General features: G+C 44.5%; 1 protein-coding gene across 11 annotated transcripts in view; it reads right to left on the bottom strand.

Moving 5' to 3' along the window:
- Nucleotides 1–19,449, bottom strand: part of SHISAL1 (shisa like 1) — a 129,320-nt gene that overhangs the window by 81,290 nt on the left and 28,581 nt on the right. For 2 of the 11 annotated variants that reach the window (XM_075003629.1, XM_075003637.1), the window contains exon 2: nucleotides 3,280–3,397. The exons of the other annotated variants lie outside the window; for them this stretch is intronic. The gene's annotated coding sequence lies outside the window, so the exon portion shown is untranslated. The remainder of the gene's footprint in view (nucleotides 1–3,279; nucleotides 3,398–19,449) is intronic. 11 annotated transcript variants of the gene reach the window in all.

Raw genomic sequence — 19,449 nt, 5'->3', positions numbered from 1 at the left:
GCCCAGGGCTTCTGGCTGCTTCTGCGGCAGCTGGGGATCTATGCTGCAGGCACAGGGTCTGCAACCAGTTGTCAGCTCTGTGGATCTTGTGTTGTTTAGTGCAACTGTGTTTGGGAGGGGCCCTTTAAGGGAGCAGCTTGCTGTTGAGTCCGCCCTGTGACCCTGTCTGCAGCTGTGCCTGGCATCCCTATTTCGATGTGTGCTACTTTGACGTGTAGACGTTCCCTCGCTGCGCCTATTTCGATGTTGGGCTGAGCAATGTCGAAGTTGAACATCGACGTTGCCGGCCCTGGAGGACGTGTAAACGTTATTCATCGAAATAGACTATTTTGATGTCGCAACATCGAAATAAGCTATTTTGATGTTGGCTGCACGTGTAGACGTAGCCTTAATGTGATATACTTACAGTTCTGTAGGTATTTGACTTAGTAACTATGATATTTTGATTAAGAAACTAGAATAATACAAAAATCAATTTATGGAGTATATTAAATGGAGAGGTCTCAAAGTCATGATCATCAAGCAGATGTGTTTATAATGAGATCCAAAGGGTATGTGTTCTTCTTGCTGTTATATTTAGCATTTTTATCAATGACCTGGAAGAAATCAAATCACAACAGATAAATTTTACAGATGGCATAAAGATGAGGAAATGGTAAATAATCAAGAGGACAGGTCATTGATACAGAGGGATTTGGACCATTTGGTAGACTAGGCATTCACAAACAATACAAATTTCAGTATGAGCAAATGTAAAGTCATAAATCTAGGAACAAAGAACGTAGGCCAAACTTACAGGATGAGAGACTCCATGCAGGGAAGCAGGGATTCTGAAAGAGATTTGCAGGTCTGGGTGGATAAGCATCTGAACATGAGTTCTAATGCAATGTTGTGGCCCAAAAAGCTAATGCTACCCTTGGATGTATGAATGGGGGAAGGGGGTAATATCAAGCAGGTATTTGGCACTGGTGCATAGCTGTTGGACACCTCCATTTGGAAACTGGCTCTTGTCTCTATATGCTTCAGCTGCTCGGTGTTGAATCTCAATCCAGCCTTGGTCAGGACATTCAAATCAAGGGAAAAAAATGGGGGTGGCTAGGCCACACTCTCAGAAAACCATCATCCAGAATAGTCCATTGAGCTCTCCAATGGAACCCACAGGGAAAACGCAAAAGAGGAAGACCTTGGACAACGTGGATAAGATCTATGGAGACTGAAGGACAGCAATTGAGGTGCTCCGGGGTCAGCTAGAAGTTTTGTCCTGAGATGGAGTGAAGTGGAGGAGACCTGTAGATGACCGATGCTCCACCCAGGGTACAAGGGTTAAAAGAAGAAAGCCCCTTGGCACCTGTGTGACTGATGCTGGAACAGTGTGTCCATTTCTTCTGACAATTCAATAGGAACATCGATAGATTTTAGAGGATTCATAGAAAAGCCATGACAATAATTAATAGATTGGAGAACACAGCATATATAAAAAAACATACGGAGCTGTTTATTATTTTACATGGATCCTATGGGTCAAAGATGTTAACAAAACTTAGTCACTAGCTGACATTTAATAATGTATACAAACCCCAGACCTTAAGAGACCACAGCACGCTTTGCACCACGGCAAAGGAAGTGCTCTCTATTTTTATTAAAGAAGGGGAAAAAATAGTTACATTTGAAATGTAAATTATTACACAAGGTTTTTGTTTTAGCATCCTTTGATCCCTTTCATTTTAGCTGTAGAGGTTTCAAGAAGCACCTCCCCTCCACACACCCCTTTACTAGTTTTTAGATGGTATCAAAGATACTGATAACTGTCCTTTTGGAGGGATAGGGAAGTTAGTAATGATTTGTTGGAACTGTTGTTAAAGTCTGACTGCATTTCATCACAGAGGGTGTTTAGGTAGGAGTCGTGATGCTGGCTGGATCTCTGTCCGTGGCCTGGTATGGGAAGGACATCCCTCAGGTTGACTAAGGTCCCAGGAAATGGTGGGGCTGGCTGTGATGATGGTGAAGCTTCCCATTAGCCTCTAGACTGTTCTTTTTAATTCTTCCTCCCAAATTCGTAGAATCGTAGAATCCTAGGGCTGGAAGGGACTTCAGGAGGTCATTGAGTCCAGCCCCCTGCCCAAAGCAGGAGGAACCCCAGCAAAATCATTAGAGCCAGGACTTTGTCAATCTGGGACTTAAAAACCTCTAGGAATGGATATTCCACCACTTCTCTAGGTAATGCATTCCAGTGCATCACCACTCTTCTACTGAAAAAATTTTTCTTAATAGCCAATTAAGACTACTCCCTTTGTAACTTAAGACCATTGCTCCTTGTTTTGCCATCCATCACTACTGAGAACAGCCTCTCTCCACCCTTTTTAGAACCCCCCTTCAGGACATTGAAGGTTGCTATTAAATTGCCACTCACTCTTCTCTCCTGAAAACTAAATAAGACCAAATCCCTCAGCCTCTCCTCATAGGTCATGTGTTCCAAACCTCTAACCATTTTGGTTGCCCTCTGCTGGACCCTCTACAATGCATTCACATCCTTTCCATTCTCTTTCTTTAGGGACCACAAAAGACATAGTGGATGGAATAACCTATCCCCATCTCATTTTGTCCATTAGGCCTACTTACTGACATATCTGTTTTTGTTCACTGGTTTCCAGACCCCTATTTTGTGTTTATCTGGCATGATCTTAACACAGTTCTTGAGTTATATTAGTCGCCTTTGTGTTTAGACTAATTTGGTCAGTCTTCTTTTTATACCTTTTCCCATCAACATTTGTTATTATAAGAGACTGTGACATTTTATGAACTTTCACACACTTTTTACAGCTGAGCTCACAATTAAAATTAATTGAGTGGTTCAGGTATCACAACAGCTTAACAAAGAAAAGGATAAGAGGTGCCTTGATCAAAGTAGCTACAAAGGACTCAGAAATTTGAGAAGCCAGGGCTCCATTGGCTAGTTGAGAAAAGTATAACAAGATCCTGTGGCTTGAATTTGAAATTAAACCAATTCAGATTAGAAAATTACTAGTGATTAACCACTACAATAATTTACCAAAGGCTTTGGTAGATTCTCTGTCACTGGTAATTTTTAAATCACAATTGTATATTTTTTTTCTAAAAGAGATGCTCTAGTTCAAACAGCAATCACTCCAGGAACTCCTATGGCCTGTGTCACACAAATCATGCTAGACTATTATAACGATTTCTTCTGAATTTATTATTCATCAACCTATGAACCAATATTGACAACTTTTGTAATTTTATCATTGGGACATTCCATACCTCAAAGTCATCTTCAGACTCCACATTCCCCATCATCATATAGTGAGGGTATGTTCTGTACAATGAATACCTTGTGAGGTTTCAGTATAAAAGTTGTGTTCAGTTGAACATTTCCATCCTGTAAAATCATATGTAGGTGTAGGTGAAGTTATGAAGTACAGCTAGATGGAGAGAGACTACTTTGATTCAAATCTTGCTTAGTATGCTAAAGTTAGAATTTAGACTGCACATTTATTTTTTGCTTCTTAGGTAACCAGCTGTAATCTCTGCCCCTCCTGATCATAATCACTTAACATCTACACCTCAAACATTGTGGTTTTGGATGAAGTGCTTGGGGAATCTCAAGTCTGGTTACCAAGGGCACACCTACAACCCTATAGGCAGAGCGGTGAACTTATTTATAAGCTTACACTGTCCAAGGAAACCTAGTACAGCATGAGGTGGTTTATTTCTGGGATGCAAGGCTCTTGGGCTGGGGTGATTGGTGCCTCCTGGATAATACATGAGTGACTCAGGCAGCAGTCATATAAAACAGCTGGATTGGGAGCTCCGCATGTTGGTGGCTGAGAGATCACAGTACTTGGAGGGGTGCTGTTGCTCATCACTGGCATAGATTTGTGACAGACAACACAGGGGAGAGTTAAGGACACAAAGAGGTCCTATAGTTCCAGATTATATCCAGGGATTCCCATTACAACCATAAATTTTACTGTTTTCTTTAATGTTCTGCTCCCGGAATCAGAAACCAGAAGATAAGTGAAAAGAAACCAAAATTCCCACTTTTTTAAAAAAAATCATAATTTTTAGGCCAAATCACATGATTTTTAAAGACATGATATGTGATTTTTGAACACTTTGGGCTGCTCGTGCTCCACTACAACTAGATACAACGTGACTGGATGCCACAATGATAGGTGTGTGAAAAAATGCCAAAGGTAGATAAACAGATGCTAATAGTATATACAAGTACTTACACTGAAACAGGAATCATGGGGTTTTTTTTGCGTACAAAAACAGAGAACTGCAACTACTGTATGACCCCTGATTGCAAAAGAGGGGGAACATTTCTGACCTCTGCTTGCTATTCCCATTGTGCCTGCTGTTTTCTTTTGCTGGGTCAAAAAGTCCCATTCAGGGCTGTGTAGCACAGGGTGCTCCCTGAGCTATTTGGTATACAGGGCAGTGGGTAGAATAAGTGAAGCAAGAAAAGGTGAAGTGTTTCCTAAGCGCTGGCTGCAAAAGTGAAGCTGGAGATAGTAATGTTATAATTTGCAAAGTGCAAGCTGGAGAATTTAATTATTACCAAGAAACTAAAGAGGGGGATTTCTAATGAGTTTGGAGCACTAAGCTTAGAAGGGTGAAGAAGGTATTCTTTTACCAATATAAGCAGCATGTGGCAAGTCCAGTGGGTGGAACACAGGACTGAGTACGAACCAGTAGGCAAGAGTTCTCTTCCAAGCCCTGTCAATCAATGATCTTCTGCATAGTGTGGGTTAAGATGTGTCTTTCCCCTCTATGTTCAGGTTACTCAGCTGTGGAATGTGGATAATGGTACTCACTCCTCTTTCGAAAGTGGTTGAGATCCTTGGATGAAAATGCCTTATTATTTTCTTTAGCAAAAACGCAACCTGGAGAGATTTGTGGGGGAAAAGAGGCAGAGGATTGCAGAGGAGGGTCCTTTGATGTTGCTAATGAGCAGAGCAGATGTAGAAGTGAGAAATGATGGGGAGGCAGCTTTCCATTTTAATTGGCCGAGAGATTCTGGTTGCTGTATCTGAACTCATTGGCCCAGAGCTCCTTATGATGGACCCAGGCCATAGTGTTTGCAAGTGTCAGCTCCCTGTTCTGTGTTTAATTGGTAAACTTGTCAGCAGGCTTTAGTCTAATGGATTGGCACATTTGGCTTTCACTGTACTATTGTGTACACTACTTTGGTGCCTCTGCACCCTGTCTGCCTGTTTATCTAGGAGTCTTTCCTTGTGAGTCACTGGGAAGCAAGAGATCCAAAGGAAAGAATTCTTCATGTGACAACCAGTCTTGATGCAAAAACACATCAGTAGCTCAGGCTAGAGAAAGGAAAGATACTGCATCTTTGAACACATGTAGATAAATAGAAGTTATATTTTCCATTTTTAATAAACCCCCCAAGAGCAAGACTAACATGAGGCTCCAGTCAGAATATTTACAAAATATAGCAACAAGTTCAAGTCACTGCCATGTCTAGATATTTTGTAGTTTAAAAGACCATTGAATGACCACGTATGGATCTCACCTTGACGTTGATTTGAACCTTACTGGTGGCTATTATTTGTAGTGTTATTACCCAGAGGTCGTGTTAGGAGTGAGAGACTTGCTGTGCCATGGACTTGCTTGGTCCTCTTTTCTGAATGTTCAAATATGGTGACACTAGTGTGCAGGAGGGGTTCTGACCCGGGGCACCAGTGCCACAGGGCACTCAGGCAGGCACTCAGAGGGTCCAGCTGCTGCTGGCAAACATGTCTCTGCACACCTCTGGGTAGCAGGGGAGGAGTATGGCAAGTCTTTGCACACTGCCTGTACCTTCAGGCACCACCCCTGCAGCTCCCATGGGCAAGCACAGCTCCAGACCAGCCAGGAAAAGGCTGGCATCTCCAAGCAATTGTACAGGTGCTGGGGGAGAAAGCAGGGCCCAGCAGCAGCACTGTGTGAAAGCAGAGGAGCTCTGGCACACATGCCAGAAGGCCAGGCAGACCAACAGCTGAGCCGATGCTGAGCTACAGACCTGCTGCTTTCACAAAGAGCGGCATGCTGCACTTGCTGGATGGGTAGTTCGGAGGAACCTGAATCAGAGGCCACTGGTCTGAAGAGCAAGGAAGAGGAGGATGGGGGACATGCAGTCAGTGGGTCCAGCTATGCTGTGAGTCAGTCGCAGGCATTGAGCGCAGGGGAGCCCCATGCAGAGGAGAGATCTTTAGGCAAGTGTGCAAATATCTTTCCCTTACAGGAATGACAATCCCAACTTAATAGGACACAGCCAGCAACCTTGCATTCATTTACTCATGTCAGAAGATGCAGCAGCACAAGAGCAGTAGCATTGTTACCTGATTTTAATTCTCCTGTACAGGTAGGCAAGGCCTGGGGGTGCAAAGGACAGGGATGGAGAGCAGTTTCTTTATGTGCACAGGGTTGCTGAAAAATCTCCATTAAACTTCTATGGAGGTGCTCTGCAAGCCCTCCCCCCTAGAGGTCTTGAGAAATGGGAAGCATATTTAATTCCCTCTGCAACACAGCACTTTCGCATGCCACCCAGCAATAACTTTGGCAGGCACCTCTGCAGTACAGTGGCTAGCAGCACACGGACCTGGGCAGCTCTGGAACACCAGCAGCTGCTGAGCTCTTTGTGCCTTTGTTGCCAGCTAGGATGAGATAGAAGCTAAAATCGCCACCAGCCATATTCAGTGGCATTGGCCCAGGACCAGAGTTTCTGAGCAGTTCCCTCATTTCCCTCACCCTGGCAGCCGTACTCAGCATAGCCGTGAGGCGTGCCATACAACAACATTCAGAAGCAGAAGTGTCAGTGGGCATGTCCTGGTTAGAACCTTACGGAGGCAAGAGAAGGGAGTTCTGAATCTTAAGCTTTGCTTTTCATTGCTAGTGCATGGATAGTGGTACCTCCGTCTATTTTATCTGCAGCTGCTGCCATTGTACCCGTGAGGGGTTCCCCCTTCACTCCCATGGAATGCCTGAGCCAGATAATGAAGTGAAAGAAGAGGACTTGGGATGACATGTTCATGGAGACCCTGCAAGTCAGTCCTGTCTCAGGCTGAGCATGGGGCCTGGAGGGTGAACACTGAAGACAGACTGGAGAAGGAGAGCGCAGAGAGGAGAAAGGCTCAGGAGTCCCAGAAGGAGAAGGATTTGGGAGATACACCAGGACATAATGCAGCTTCACCAGCAGCAAGCACAGATGCTGTAAACTTTGCAGATTTACGTGTTCAGTAGTCACAGGCTCACCTCTGGCAGACCATGAAGAACTCCATCATAGCATTGACCTCCCCCCTCACCACAACTTCCCTCCCCCCTGACCCTGGTATCAAGGGTTGCATGAGGTCATGCCCCTACCACTGCATTCTGAAGACATTAAGGACAACCACATATGCTGACCTGGGAAAGCCACAACGTACGATTTCATGAGCCTGGGGAGGAAGGGGTGGGTTGGGTCCCCCAGGATCACTAGTGGCATTTCATCTTTGCTCGTGGTAATCCATCAGTTGGAAAAGAAACTCCCTGCTTGTAGCTTTCTGAAAGGGCTTGTGCTCTCAAAGATGCAAGGGCCATGCACTGTCCCTCACCAGTCCTCTTCCATTAGTAACAGAGAGAAAGCCGTGCTAGTCTATATATATATATATAGTCAAAACAAAAAAACGGTCAAGTAGCACTTTAAAGACTAACAAAATAATTTATTAGGTGATGAGCTTTCATGGGACAGACCCACTCCTTCAGACCATAGCCATACCAGAACAGACTCAATATTTAAGGCACAGAGAACCAAAAATAGTAATCAGGATTGACAAATCAGAAAAAAAATTATCAAGGTGAGCAAATCACAGTAGAGAGGCAGAAGGTGGGGGGTGACTCTTCTGCATACTTGGCTTAATCTAATTCTTGACTCTCCCTCCCGCCCCCTTCTGCCCCTCTATTCTCTGATTTGCTCACCTTGATAATTTTTTTTTCTGATTTGTCAACCTTGATTAGTATTTTTGGTTCTCTGTGCCTTAAATATTGAGTCTGTTCTGGTATGGCTATGGTCTGAAGAAGTGGGTCTGTCCCACAAAAGCTCACCTAATAAATTATTTTGTTAGTCTTTAAAGTGCTACTTTACAGCTCTCTTCCATGTCTGTGAAGCATCCCCGGTGTTCCATCTATACCTGCTATAACCACAGCACAGCATCCTTTCTGCTGATAGCTGAGGTGAAAGTGGGGTATAGGCTAGGATGGCATATGGGTAGAAAAGTGGCTGCTGTTTCAGACCGGAAAACAGCCAATGTTTGAAGTGGGTGAAGAGGTGCTGTCTCGGGGGAACAAGGGACAGCTGCCCTGGGGCGTGGCAATTTAAAGGCTACACCAATAGCTGGAGCCTGAGGCCCTTTAAATCTCTGCTGGAGTCTCAGGGAGCACGGACAGAGAACATAAGAACATAAGCACATAAGAATGGCCATACTGGGTCAGACCAAAGGTCCATCTAGCCCAGTATCCTGTCTGCAACAGTAGCCAATGCCAGGTGCCCCAGAGGAGGTGAACCTAAGACAATGATCAAATGATTTGTCTCCTGCCATCCATCTCCCGCCTTCAACAAAAGGCTAGTCACCTTGCTAATAGCCATCAATGGACCTAACCTCCAAATATTTATCGAGCTCTTTTTCAAACTCTGTTAGAGTCCTGGCCTTCACAGTGTCCTCTGGTAAGGAGTTCCACAGGTTAACTGTGTGCTGTGTGAAGAAAAAAATTTTATTAGTTTTGAACCTGCTACCCATTAACTTCATTTGGTGTCCTCTAGTTCTTATATTATGGGAACAAGTAAATAACTTTTCTGTATTCACTTTCTCCACACCATTCATGATTTTATATACCTCTATCATATCGCCCCTCAGTCTCCTCTTTTCTAGACTGAAAAGTCTCAGTCTCTCTAGTCTCTCCTTATATGGGACCTGTTCCAAACCCTTAATCATTTTAGTTGCCCTTTTCTGAACCTTTTCTAATGCCAATATATCTTTTTTGAGGTGAGGAGACCACATCTGCACGCAGTACTCACGATGTGGGCGTACCATAGTTTTATAAAGGGGAAGTAAGATATTCTTTGTCTTATTTTCTATCCCTTTTTAAGTTATCCATAACATCCGACTTGCTTTACTGACTGCTGCTGCACACTGCGTGGATCTTTTCAGAGAATTATCCACTATAATTCCAAGATCCCTTTCCTGATCTGTTGTAGCCAAATTTGCCCCCATCATATTGTATGTATAATTGGGGTTATTTTTCCCAATGTGCATTACCTTACACTTGCCCACATTAAATTTCATTTGCCATTTTGCTGCCCAATCACTCAGTTTGCTGAGATGTTTTTGAAGTTCTTCACAGTCTGCTTTGGTTTTGACTATCCTGAACAGCTTGGTATCACCTGCAAACTTTGCCACCTCTCTGCTTACCCCTTTCTCTAGATCATTGACGAATAAGTTGAACAAGATTGGTCCCAGGACTGACCCTTGGGGAACGCCACTAGTTACCCCCTTCCACTGTGAAAATTTACCATTTATTCCTACCCTTTGTTTCCTGTCTTTTAACCAGTTCCCAATCCATAAAAGGATCGTTCCTCCTACCCCATGACCACCTAATTTACATAAGAGCTTTTGGTGAGGGACTGTGTCAAAGGCTTTCTGGAAATCTCAGTATACTCAAGCAGTGCTGAAGCCCTGGCTGGGGGAGGCTGGCTGCTAGCCTCACCCCTTCTGGGGGCCCAGAGCTGGGCCCTTGTATCAGTAAGATATTTAAGTTTACCCTCAGCCCTGGTTGATGTACTCAGTGGTAAGGTGGGCTGATGCCAAACAGCCGTATACAGGCTTTCTCTTCACCCCTCTTCTGAAACCATATTGCTGTAGCACTATACATTGCATCCTGCTCTTTACCGGGAGTCACAGTCCTGCATAGCAGGAGCCAGTTAATAGCCTTGCACACCAGTGTCCCCTGTAAGCTGAGCATTTGGGCAGCTGCCCTGGACCGATCCAAGTGCCACCCAGCTGATTTAGCAGAGTACCCCCAGCTGGCAGTATGGCTTGTTATTGGTGGTGCACATCCTTAAATACTTTGGTGCACATAAAATTTAGTCTGCACATGGATGGAAAAATTAGAGGGACCATTGCTTCATCCTTGCATGACATTGGCTCCTGCGGTCTGCCAAGTCCAGACTGCTCTCCAGTGCCTTTTTATATACATAAAAAACAAACAAACAAACAAACAGAACAGCTGGTACTCAGTTGGCACCCCCCCCCACACACTCCCAGCCAATCCCACGGAGCTGCTGCCAAGGTGCCTGTACTGGGAAGTACTGGTACAAAAAAAAAAGCACTGCTGCTGTCCTACTCAATGGTAGCACAGCAAGTTTTCACAACATGATTGCCACTGGCTTCTCCACTGTCAGAGCAGCTCTTGTGTTGATGTCCCTGTGCTGGACACCTGAGCCGAACTTGGTACGTAGATCCAGGCACACATCCTTGTGCACCTGAAACCTCTACAGTCACTCCTCCAGATGACAAGTCTGCAGTGCGATGGGATCCCACTAGTCAGTGCTCATGTCTTGTGCAGAAATGGAGCTCCGCTATCTGCAGCTCCCCTGGGAAGTCCACTAAGAGACTTGAATTGGTTCCTGCTATGTCCCTCAGCAAGCTGTCGTCCAAGAAAGGTTCTTCTGATTTGCTTATTCTTGCAGCTCTGAGTACCTGTGCTAGAAAGGCTTCTGACAACAGGATAGAGTCAGGCCTGCCGATCTGGGCTGGCTGGTGTGTGTGTGTGCGCGCATGCGTGCATGCAAAGGGGGCAGCTGCCCTAGGATCTGGCAATTCAAAAGGGCCCAGGGCTCCTGGCTACCGCAGAAGAAGCAGTGATCAGAGCCCTGGGCCCCTTAAATCACTGCTGGAGTGCCATGAAGCATACTCCAGGGGGCTCTCAGGGCTGCTGCAGGGGAGGGGCTGGTGCAGCGTTCTCTGAGCGGCCCTGAGGCCTGGGGATGGGCAGCATGACCTGGGCAGCACTGAGGGCTATCTGCTCCAGCCCTGCCCCTTCTGCAATGTGATGCCAGGCCCTGCCCTTGCCTCTGGAGACTGGCAAGTCTGTAAGTGCCCAAGGGAAGAGTTCTGCAGGCCCCAAGCATCAGCAGAGCTGAGCGATAGTGAGGAAGACAATGTGGGTCTGTGGGGTTTTCAAAAAAGGTCCAAGAATTGTGGGATCTCAAAGACTTTACGAGGCGGATACAGGTGCATGCTGGGAAGTTGACCCTCTGCTTGAGTCACTCCTGCCTGACTTGTTTTGGCCCCACCATGCACTTCAGAACCTTGCTGGAAGACAGTGACGTAAATGGCAGTGAGTTGAACACTGTAAGGCCTACTCACACTGCACTGCACTGTGCATCAACACATGGGCACTCCTGATGTGTATGTGCAACACTGACCCTGGGAGCGAAGTCTGCATGGACACAAGCCATGTACGGACTGCGATGGCTAAATACTGACAAAATTTGCATTAACCAAAATGTGCAGTGTGGACATGGCCTTATCCTCATCGGTAACTCTCCGGTTTCTTTTTCCTTTTAATAGATGTCAAATACCGTGTGCTAGGATTTACTGCAAGCATTGTCATTGGGGTACAATTCTAAGTTGTAACAAACCTGCAGTAAGTGACCGGTCTTTTGGGGCTAGGAATAACCTGACTGTTCCCCTGATTCGTGGTCACAAGGGCCATAGATCACAGAGGTACACTCATCTGGGTGGCAAGACAAGATGGTGTCCAAAGGGACTGGCTGTGACTCAGCCTAAGGCTGTTAAGGTGCCTTCAGAGTTTGTAGGTGGTGCAGTCACTTTGAGAACTCACAATCAATTTGGGGTTTGGGCCCTGGGTTTTTGCTGGTGTTGTTTTTAAACAGTCCGCAATACAGTTGGTCCTTGCGCTCTTGTATCACCCTTGGAAATGTCACTGCCATAAGCTACAGTCAGCGGCACTGACCACCACGGCAGGCCCTGGAGCAAGGTGGGAGAAGATGTCAGCTCTGCACCCCCAAAGGGGTGGGGCCAACAGTGGAATGAGCAGGGCCAAGGGCAGTCAGCCCTTAGCTTTACCCGGACTGCAACACTGGGCCCTCCCTCACAGCCACATACATCCAGGGCAATTCTTCAAAGGAGCCTGGACCTCCCACTGCATCTGCTGCCAAAGTAGCAGCAGTAGTGGCCGCAGCTCCAGGCCCCTTTGAAACGCTGGGCCTGGGGGTATCTGTCCCCTTTGTGCTCTCCACTCCCCTTATTGATAGGCCTGGTTACAGGCACCTCCATAAGTGACAAGTTGTTCTTATCAATAATAAGGTTAAAATAGACTGAAACAGAATGGGGAGCTGTGAGGGAGCCCTGCAAGGTCAGGCCAGGACAGAAAAAAGGAAGAGCCCCTTGGTGTTTGGCAGAAATGGGGAAGCTACATTTCCGCTCGGAGCTAGCCCCTGTTATGGATCAATATGTCTGAGCCCTAGAAATGGTAACATGGCTTTTGAATGGCTAAGCAGCTGCAATAATTCTATAGATGATAAAAAGCTGCTGGTTTTAAAACTCACCATGCTGGCCGGCGGGAGTCCCAGAGCCTGCTTCCCTGCAGCCACACCAGCTGATAGGTTTTTAAATTGAAAAGCTAAATTAGGAGCACAATGAAGTCTCTCAACAGCGACTCCCTATTAAAAATTAAGTGTTACAGCTCTGCAGGGCGGAGGGGAGTGCTGCTGAAACCTTTGCCCACCAGTCTGGAGCTGAAAACTGGGGAAGGGGGCTGGAGAGCAAGAGCCAAAGGCGAAGAGTTAGAGGCGTCAGAGGACAGTTGTGTGGAGTATGCCGCACAGGAGGAAACAGAGGGCTATGTAAAACAAACCTATGCTCCTGATTGCATGGCGGGCCTTAAGGCTTGTCCCTAAGCTTTTCTGTTAACAGCCATTTATAGAGCGGCATTGTGTATAACTCAGAGTTCTTGAAAAATTACACAGACAAATCGATGAAATCTCATTTATCCACTGAGCATCTACCACAACAAAGGGATGCTGCTCCCAGTCTCACAGCTAGCTGGGCACAGGCAGATTCCTGCACCCTGTTGGAGCTCTGCTACTTTCACAGGATCTCTGTGGAGGTGCCAAGGTCCAATGACAGTGAAAGGACTGAGACCACTATCAGTTTAAAAATTATATTCTTTGTTTAGCAACGAAGGGTCCTGTGGCACCTTATAGACTAACAGAAAAGTTTTGAGCATGAGCTTTTGTGAGCACAGACTGACTTCATCAGATGCTGGTCTTGGAAATCTGCAGGGCCAGGTATTCTTTGTTTAGTGTGCTTGTGTACATATCTTCATCTATGCACACATTATCGATACTGTTATTATTTGTATTACAGTAGGGAGAATTGCATAATCATGAGCGGGAGTCCTAATATAGTAGATATGTTACAAAAACATGAGAAAGAAATGGTCCCTATAAAATTATCTCTGATAATTATATGTATACAAACTACCAATAATCTGTATGTAGCTATATATTGTAACATTTGGCTAGTGCAGGCAAACAAAGACACAAAAAAGATGTGGAGTAACTGGCATATTTTAAAAAAAAATATTGTCCAAACTGAACAAAGTAAAAACACCTCTACATAAATAATGAAAAGTAAATTAAGTCCAGACTCTGCAAAGACCTATTCACGTGGTCAGCTTTCATCAAATCAGTAGTCCCACTGCATTGTTTGTGTAACCCAGGTACCAATCTGAGGTGCACACACTTTAAAATTGGTCACCCTATGTTACTTACAGCAGAAAGTAAACAACGGCCGCAATCTGCCCTAAAATACAGTGTGATGACCAGAAAGCAACTGACCAGAGAGCTGTAAATGAAGGAGTGTGAGCGCCTCTGAACTGACATTTGTATTTTATGTCTGGAAAGACAATACTACTTCTACAAAAAAACGGGCCTGCTTTTCTTCTAGCCAATCTTTTGTTTCTGGTTATAGAGCGACATCCCCCTGAATCCTCTCTCATATTAGGTATGCACTGACTGTAAGCACCTTATGACTTGCAGATGGAAAGTACATGATGAGTCATGCATAAAATAAACATGACCCAACCATGTATTTTATTCAGCTCAAATGCTTTCTGTGATATAAGTTTCCTCTCCATGAAGAAGTGCACCTATTTCCATACAGCGTATAAAGGAGCCTGTGTTTTGATTATTACCTTACGTAGCAAATGATAAAGCTGTAGGGTGAAATCCTGGCTCTTCTAAAGCCAATGGGAGTTTTACCACTGAAGTCAGTGTAGCCACGATTTTTAACCAGCATGCTCATATCTGTAGTAATAAACTGATACTACTCTTCTACAGCTTGCTAGAGGTGATATTTCCTTTGCTAGAACCTTTCAAAAGTGGCACTCCTAAAATCTTCCTATTTATACCTTCTGTTATGATATTTACCACGTATGCAGCACTCGAGCTCCTCAGGAAGTTGTATGAACACAAATTCATTGCCTGTGAAGTAGATGAGCATTGTACCCAATATGTATGTGGGAAGACAGGATTATTACTAAAAATTTGTATTGCAGTAGTGCCTAGCGACCCCAAGTGAGATCAGGGCTTCATTGGGCTATACACTGTGCATACATACGGTAGGAGACAGTCTCTGCCATAAGCAGACAAGGCAGACCAAGACGAAGTATTATCCCCATTTTACAGATTGGTAACCAATGTCCCGGAGAGATTAAGAGGATTGGCCAAGGTTACACAAGAAGTCTGTGGCAGAACTGGAAGGCCAGGTCCAGAGTCTTAATTATAACACTGTCCTTCCTCTTAAAAGGAACATTCTACTCTGAAAAGGGACTATATCAAATTAACAGACCTGCTTCCTGTGTGCATACCGTTATACAGAATTATCTTAATGCCTGAAATAATATTTTTACTATATATAGCTGCAGAACCAACACACAAGAGAAAGCACATCTAGGTAACTTAGGATCAGGCCCACCAACGGGAGGCGAGGGAGAGAGAGGGAAGGGAGGGCAGCAAATGGGCCTGGCGCTCTGGCTGTTACTTTGGCAATGGTGGCTGCTGGAGCTCTGGGCCCCATTGAAGTTCCACAGCAGAGCTGCTCTGCATAGCTGTGTGTGTGGCTCGGGTTTGGGAGATGTGGCAGGGGCAGTGCTGCAGTCCAGGTGGTACTCAGGGCTGACTGCTCTTTGCCCCGCCCCTTCCAGGGCACAGAGCTGGGTCTCACCCGCAACCCCCTTTCCCCAGGCCCTACAGTGGATGTTGGCCCTGCTGCTTAGGATAGGTTTACACTACAATTAGACAAGCCTCGGCCCATGCCAGATGACTTGGGCTCATGAGGCTCAGGGACCTGCAGTGGAGACAGACTTGGGCTCTGAGACAGACTTGGACTCTGGGACTTTACCCCTTTTCAGGAAGAGAACAGGATCCATCCTGAGCCCAGATGATTACCATGAAGTTAAACAGCCCCTTATTCTGAATGGCATGTGACCGAGTCAGCTGGCCTGGGTCAGCAATGGGTTTTAAATGCAGTACCGGCAAACCCATAGTAGTGGACAGTACCCTGTCTGCACAATGTGCAAAGTCTCAAATTAAAGCTGACTCTTCATTTAGCATAATGGGACTGTATTGTGTTTTCTAAGTAAGGGGGGAGGTTTACAAAGGGTACCTAATCACCATTAAGTGTCAGTGGGAGTTACATAACTGATTTCCATTTCTGTTTTTGAAAAATTAAACATGAGGGTCCCTGCCCCAAAGAGCTTAAATGTAAATGGGGAAAACTAGCCCAGGATGGGTCTAAAGCAATAAATCTGTTCCATACTTTCCTACAAAGTTCTGATGAGTGCTTTAACACAGAAACACAGATATTCTCTATTACAAATGGGTATTGTTACCAGGATCCTCATTTGGCTTTGAAACAAAGACAGCAACGAAGAACGACATGACTCAGATTTGTTAAAGAAATTAAACAGGGCAACCAGTGCTTTAAGAAATGCTTTCATTTAAAAAATGTTGTTTCTTGAAACTTTGAGTAAAAACACTTTCTATTCTTAGTTGTTAATACCGCACTAAATATATATATATATATATATATATATATATATAAAATATATAACACTACCTACCCAGTGCCAAATTTTGAACCCCTTACAGTGGCGAACAATTACTCTCAACATGCTCCTAAGGATCCAAATTATTTTATTTATTGTTATGCAAATTAGTTTATTTATGTCCATTTTATGATTACATAAAAGGAAAAAATATTAAGCAATAGAGAAAGTTAAAATTAACTGGTGAAAGAACAAGCAGTAAAGCTAACAAATAACAATACATTTGCTTTCACTAAGCCAGGCAGTGTCACCCCAGCCTCAAGAGGCCACATGTGTGTGCCAATTGTAGGTTTAACTACAAAATTATTTCAAGTCTAATACCTCAGTGGATTTTCAAGCTGTTGCCATCTACAGTATGTACTGTCAAGACATTTTGCCCTCGATACCAAAGCCAAATATAATACTTTTGGCAGCTATGACAGAGGTCTGTTCTCTGATGATCTTTTAATTAACCATAAGGGTTCTCATGTCCACTATATAAGAGATCTAGAAGTAGCTGCAGAGTCACATACTCCAGGTACTGAACTGTGTGAAATAAATTACAAACTGTCCTGAATTATGGGTTCAAAAGTGGTTGAAATAGATCTAGAGTGATCTGTGACTGAAACAGGGCTAGATCAAAGAGCAGCAATGAAATGTTAGTGCACGTCAGCATGAGCCACACAGACAGTCTATGCAGGCCAGCTAGTGTTGGGTAAATCCAAACCCCAGTTTCTCACAAACTAAGGCTTTCTCTATACTGGTCATTGAGAGGCAAAACTTTTATCCTTCACAGGTTTAAAAAAAAACAACTCCTGCTTTGCCACAGCAAAGGCCAGCATAAACAGTGCTGGCAGGAGCACTCTCCTGCTGACAAAGCAAACGCTGCTCCTACAGGGTGGAAGTTTTTCCTCCGCAAAAGAGCTGGCAACCAGCATTCATGGTGCCTGGCTTTTCGTGATATGGCTGTGTGGCTTAAGCTGCACAGCGTAGACAAAACCTAAATGTTCACATAGACAAACAGTTTGTCTCCTGCATCTAAACACTGGCACCCATGTGCTTCTTCAGCTACTCCCTTTTCCCTTTCACCTCTCTACGCTCACTGACTGTGTTGCATGTAACTGCTGTCTGGTATTCCTCTTCCCTAATTCCATTCCAGACATTCCCCAATCCACATGCTGCTGTAACCCATACAGCTAGTGTATGTAGTTCACTGTCCCATATAATGGCACTTAGACTACTTACAGAGAGCAAAAATGAGCCTCCTCTAGAGCTGTGTATCTCCAATTATTTCCTTTCCTTAGCTGAGAGGCATGGGCTTTTAGCTCAACCTGTAAAGGCTCCTGCACTAAGCTCCACAGGTCCCAGGTTTGAGTCCATCTGTCAGTGGTTATGCTGCCTCTTGCACACAATGAAAGGACAGGCTCTCACCAAAATGGCCTCTTTTAGCCAAAGCTGAGTATGAGTCCTCCATCTCAGGTACTCCTCTCAGCTACCACTGACTCAGTCAACCATGTTTTCTTGTTCATGTCTGGTCCTTTCTTGGTTTCTGTGACTCAGTCCTTTCCAGCTTTGCCTTCCTCTCTGACTGTTCATTACTTGGTTCTTAGGGTGACTATCAGATAGCAAATGTGAAAAGTTGAGATGGGTGATAGGTGCCCTATTGAGGACAAAGCCCTGAAGATTGGGGCTGTCCATAAAAAATTGGGACATCTGGACACCTAGTTAGTGCATGCTCTTTTCTGTTTTTTCACAGCTCTGTCATTGGATTTTCACATGCTTTAATATGTGTTTTTGCATTTATTAGGATATTCTTAATCTTCTCTTTGAGCGCTGTTCTCTATGCATTCTCTGTTTCTTCCTCACACTGCCTCGCCAGAGAAAGACCTAGATAAGAGAGTCGCAGGGATAGCCATCGCTATAGAAGAGGCAATTGAGCAGACTGTTCCAGAAGAAGAAAAGATCAATAAGAAGTGGATTACCCAGAAGACACTGAAGTTGGTTCAAGAGAAAAGAGTGTTGAAGATCAGAAGAGATGTTTCTGAGATGGTAGAACAGCAATATAGGATGAAATGCAATGAGGTAGGGAAAGCAGCCAGAAAGGATAAGGAGAAATGGTTAGAGGAGCAATGTGAAGATATCGAGAGGTATTATGGCAAATGTAAGACCAGGGAGGTGTATAAGACAATTAGGAATATTAATAGGAAATGGCAACCGAAGCAGATGGCGATCAAAGATGAGAACAAAGAAGTGCTTATGAACAGGGAGAAGATTGTGCAGCGATGGATGAGATATTGCACCGAACTATACAAAGCACAGTTGGACCTGAGTGTCTCAGAGAGACTGATTGAAGAATTGAAAGAGATATCTCCCCCAAGCATCAAGAGAGAGACCGATATTTCAAATGAAGAAGTAGAAAAAGCAGTGAAATGGCTAAAGAACAACAAGAGCCCTGGAAATGATAAGATCACAGGAGAGATGATCAAATACGGTGGAGAAAGCATGATTCAGGAAATACACCGACTATGTTATGTAGCATGGAAAGAAGGGAAGACGCCTTAGGAATGGACAAGATTTGTGCTAGTGACAATATTCAAGAAAGGAAGTACTTTGGAGTGCCAGAACTACAGAATGATTGCCCTAATGAGTCAGCTACGTAAGGTGCAGATGATGATACTAAGAGATTAAGATCGCAGATAGAAGAACATATAGCAGATGAGCAAGCAGGGTTCAGAAAAGATAGCAGTACCATACAGCAGATATTGGCGCTAAGACTCATAGCGGAGAAAGCTCAACGAGAGAGCAAAAATGTATACACTTGCTTCGTCGATTTTCAAAAGGTGTTTGACAGTATAGATCAGAAAGTGACTTGGGCAGTGTCGGAGTCATACGGAGTGGATAGCAGACTGATACGGTTGTTGAAAGATATAAATGATAATGCGGAGGCAGTGGTGAGAACATGTGGGGAGTTGGGAAGTTGCTTTAAAACAAGTAGAGGTACGAGACAGGGGGATCCAGTATCACCAAGTATCTTCACTGCACATCTGGAGAGAGCAATGGACAAGATCAAGGAAGAGGTAGAAGGGATATCTGTGCATGGGAAAAGAATTAACAACTTGAGGTTCACAGATGATATAGTTATCATTGAGGAAGACGAGGAGAAGCTAGTGAAAACAGTGCAGGTGTTAAGCGAAGAAAGAAAGAGGTATGGACTGATTAGGAACATCGATAAAACAAAAACAATGGTATTTGGAGATAAGGAAATAGGAAGGAAGATCAGTG

This window comes from Carettochelys insculpta, chromosome 1, assembly GCF_033958435.1.
Source record: "Carettochelys insculpta isolate YL-2023 chromosome 1, ASM3395843v1, whole genome shotgun sequence".
Taxonomy (NCBI): domain Eukaryota; kingdom Metazoa; phylum Chordata; order Testudines; family Carettochelyidae; genus Carettochelys; species Carettochelys insculpta.
Note: the sequence above shows the minus strand (reverse complement) of the source record. Positions and strands in the feature narration are given on the sequence as shown.